Source organism: Hipposideros armiger, unplaced genomic scaffold (genome assembly GCF_001890085.2).
Source record: "Hipposideros armiger isolate ML-2016 unplaced genomic scaffold, ASM189008v1 scaffold_213, whole genome shotgun sequence".
Taxonomy (NCBI): domain Eukaryota; kingdom Metazoa; phylum Chordata; class Mammalia; order Chiroptera; family Hipposideridae; genus Hipposideros; species Hipposideros armiger.
The window spans coordinates 2,885,025-2,888,628 of NW_017731563.1; the positions used below are offsets into that span (position 1 = coordinate 2,885,025).

The 3,604-nt window shown below is 43.7% G+C and overlaps 1 pseudogene; it reads left to right on the plus strand.

Annotated features, from left to right (window-relative positions):
* Window positions 1-1,034: 1,034 nt before the first annotated feature.
* LOC109388954 (isopentenyl-diphosphate Delta-isomerase 1-like) lies at window positions 1,035-1,946 on the plus strand (annotated as a pseudogene).
* The last annotated feature ends 1,658 nt before the right edge of the window (window positions 1,947-3,604 follow it).

Here is a 3,604-nt window from a genome sequence, read left to right on the forward strand (position 1 = left end):
TTTAGGGTTAGTGTTTGGGACATGATTATGTTTGATGTTAGGGTACCGGGTTAGTACAGGCTTATAGGGCTTTGTTTGAGACAGTGCTAGGGTTACAGTCCAAACAGGGTTAGAGTTAGATACAGTGTTTGGTTTCAGGGTTAGGGACAGGTTTAGTGTTTGACAGGGTTAGTTAGGGTTAGAATTAGGGAAAGGGTTAGGTTGAGGGGATAGGGTCAGGGTTACGTTTAAAAAAGTTTTGAATTTCAATTACTGTTATGTTTACAGTTAGAGGTAGAATTAGAAAGGTGGGGGGCTTGGCAAAGCTTAGGGTTCTTTATAGCGTTACGGTTAGGGACACTGTTAGGCTTTTAGGGTTCAAAATGGTAAGGGGCAGGTTTAGGGTTAGGTTTAGAGGCAAGGTTAGGGACAAGTTTAGGGTTCATTGAAAGGTAGTTAATTTAGGTTTAGGGACAGGGACAGTGTGAGGATCAGGGTTTGAGTTAGGGACAGGGTTCGGGCTGGGGTTGGGGTTGGAATTGGGGTTCGGACAGGTTCAGTGTTAGCGACATGGCTGCTGCATCTAGCATGCCTCGTCCAACCTCATGCATTGGGTGCGATGGGAAGTTAAGAAAGACGAACAAAGATATACCTGAGGTCTTTTAGCCTCTGCAATTGCCAGGCGACATCCTCCAGTTAGCAGCCGGACTCACCCCCCGTTACCAAAGGAGCCTGGCAGGTGCTTCCACGGTTTTTCTGAGGAACACGAATGACGGAGTAGAGGCACCTGTGCCTCAGCGTGAAGGCCTCTCCGTTTGAGATCCAGCCAGCAGGCCTTGCGCGAACTGGCTGTGGAGCCAATGCGCGATTGTGACGTCAGGTGCACGCTGGTGCGCGATTGTCTGGCTGACATGTGGCACGCTCTGGCACAGGTGTGGATGATTGGTCGAGCGGCATGAGGAGGCGAGGCCTGTGTTGTGAGTTTCGGCCTGTAGAAGGCGGATGAGGCAGAGCAGCATCTTGCAGACAGCCAGCGGTTCAGTGTTCCAGGACAGAGGAGACATTCCGTAACTATGCCGGACATCACCACTGACAGCCTGGATGAGCAACAGGTTAAGCTCCTGGCAGAGATGTGCACAGTTTTAGATGAAAATGACAAGAAGATTGGGGCTGAGGCTAAAAATAATTGTCACCTGAATAAAACCATCGAGAAAGGATTGTGACATCGAGCTTTTAGTGTCTTCTTATTCAACACGGAAAATAAGCTCCTGCTACCGCAGAGATCGGACAATAAAATCACCTTTCCAGGTTGTTTTACCAAGACTTGCTGTAGTNCACACATGTGCATAGTGTTCGATGAAAATGACAAGAAGATTGGGGCTGAGGCTAAAAATAATTGTCACCTGAATAAAAACATCGAGAAAGGATTGAGACATCGAACTTTTAGTGTCTTTTTATTCAACACGGAAAATAAACTCCTGCTACAGCAGAGATCGGACGCTAAAATCACCTTTCGAGGTTGTTTTACCAATACTTGCTGTAGTCATCCCTTAAGCAACTCTACAGAGCTGGAAGAAAATGATGTGAAAGGAGCAAGACGAGCAGCACAGAGTCGTTTAAAGGCTGAATTGGGAATTTCCCGGGAACAGGTTTCTCCAGTAGAAATTAAGTTTCTAACACGGATTCACTACAAGTCACAGGCTGATGGTATCTGGTGAGAACATGAAATTGATTACATCTTGTTTGTGAGGAAGAACATAACTTTGAACCCAGATCGCAATGAGATTAAAAGCTATTGCTTTGTGTCAAAGGAAGAAATTTTAAAAATCCTGGAAAAGACAGCCAGTGGTGAAATGAACATTACTCCGTGGTTGAACATCATTGCAGAAGCCTTTCTCTTTAAATAGTGGGATCATTTAAGTCATTTGAGTCAGTTTGTTGACCATGAGAAAGTACATAGAATGTGAATATGGAAATGAATGATGAGTGAGAACTAAAAAATGTCTCTACTTAGTAAACTTAAAGTCATTTTTAAAAAGTAAATGTAACTGGTCTAAACACATGGATCTGACAAGTAGGAGCCTATTAGTGAAGCTCTTCGGGATGTGGGGACATTTTGAGGACACTCGTAGAGCACTTTGCTAACTGCCCGGTGCTGCCTGTGTCGTTACATTTGTATCATAGACCAGAAAACTGTTTGCTCAGCTATTTTGGAAAAGTTCCAATTAACTTTCCATGTTAGAGGTTAGACGAGAACAGGTTTGAGGTACTTAGATGGTCTGTGTCCTGAATTATTGAGCCGTTCTCAGGATTCAGGGCCCAGACCGGCTATATGTAAAGTGGAACTTGGGGTCATACATTGCAACAGGGCTTCTTGCCGTTGGTACTGTTGACATCAAGGCTCGATAATTCTGTCGTGGGTGCTCCTCATGTGCATTGAAGGGTGTTTGGCAGCACCCCTGGGTTCCACCCACTGAATGCCATCAGGACCCGTCCCCTTATCACAGCCACGATGACACCAAATACCATGTGTGCCGGGAGGCAAAGTTGTCCTATTTGAGAACCACTGTTATACAGAGTCATGGGGTGAGTGGAATATGTGTATTCACTTACCAGTACGTTGATCAACGCACTTTTTAAAAACTTGCCACAGACCCTTCAGATTAAAAATTTCAAGACAGTTTTATTTTTCTTGAATGCTATATAATGAAAAAAACTTTTTCTTACAAGCTAAATGTTGTAGGAACTCAGTAGAATAATCCATTTTTGGTTAACTGAATAGTTAGTTTATACTTTCAGGAAGATTGATGGAAATATTTTATTGAAAATAAAAACAAAAAAATACATTTATAAAAAAATATACGTGAAAGAGGGTGAAGGTCGACAAAAGCTCTGTCCTCTTTTGGGAGAAATTTGAATCAGTCTAGCCGCCGTGGTTCCTTTATATAGCCAAGTTTGTACGGGGGCAGCAAAGGGGAGGGTGATAGCCTAACCGCTGGAAGGGAATTTTGCATGCACCAGCTGCAGGTTGTTAGCTCCAATGCATAGGACTCAAAAGGTTGAGTAGCCAGTGTATTGAAACCACCTGCAGGTGCTGGAAACCTCCCCCATATGCTGACGTGCTGCATCCACCTTGCTAAGGATGACACAGTGTTTTTTATAGCTACGGGTGTGTGCATCAATCCCTGGCATAGTGTAAGGGATAGAGCTAGTGTTAGGTTTGGTGGTATTGTTAGGGTTAAGTTAAGGGTTACTATTAGAGTTACGGTGAAGAATGGGGTTAGTGATAGTGTTAAAAACACAGCTGGGTAACTGTTAAGGAAGTGATTTGGTTTAGGGTTTGGGTAACACATTGTGTTAAGATTAGTTTTACGGACGTCATTAGGGTTTGTAAGGATCTGTGTTATAGAGAGTCTGAGGTGAAAGATTCGGACGGGTTTAGGGTTAAGGTTAAAAAATGGGTTCAGGTTTTAGGGTTCAGGGTTCGGGACCAGTGTTAGGTTTAGGATAGATACAGTGTTAGTTTGTAGGGGTAAGAGACAGTGTTAGGGTTTATGGTTAGGGACAGTGTTAGGGTTCGTCTTAGAGTCAGGGTTATAGTTTGTGTTTGGGTTGCAGTTAGGGA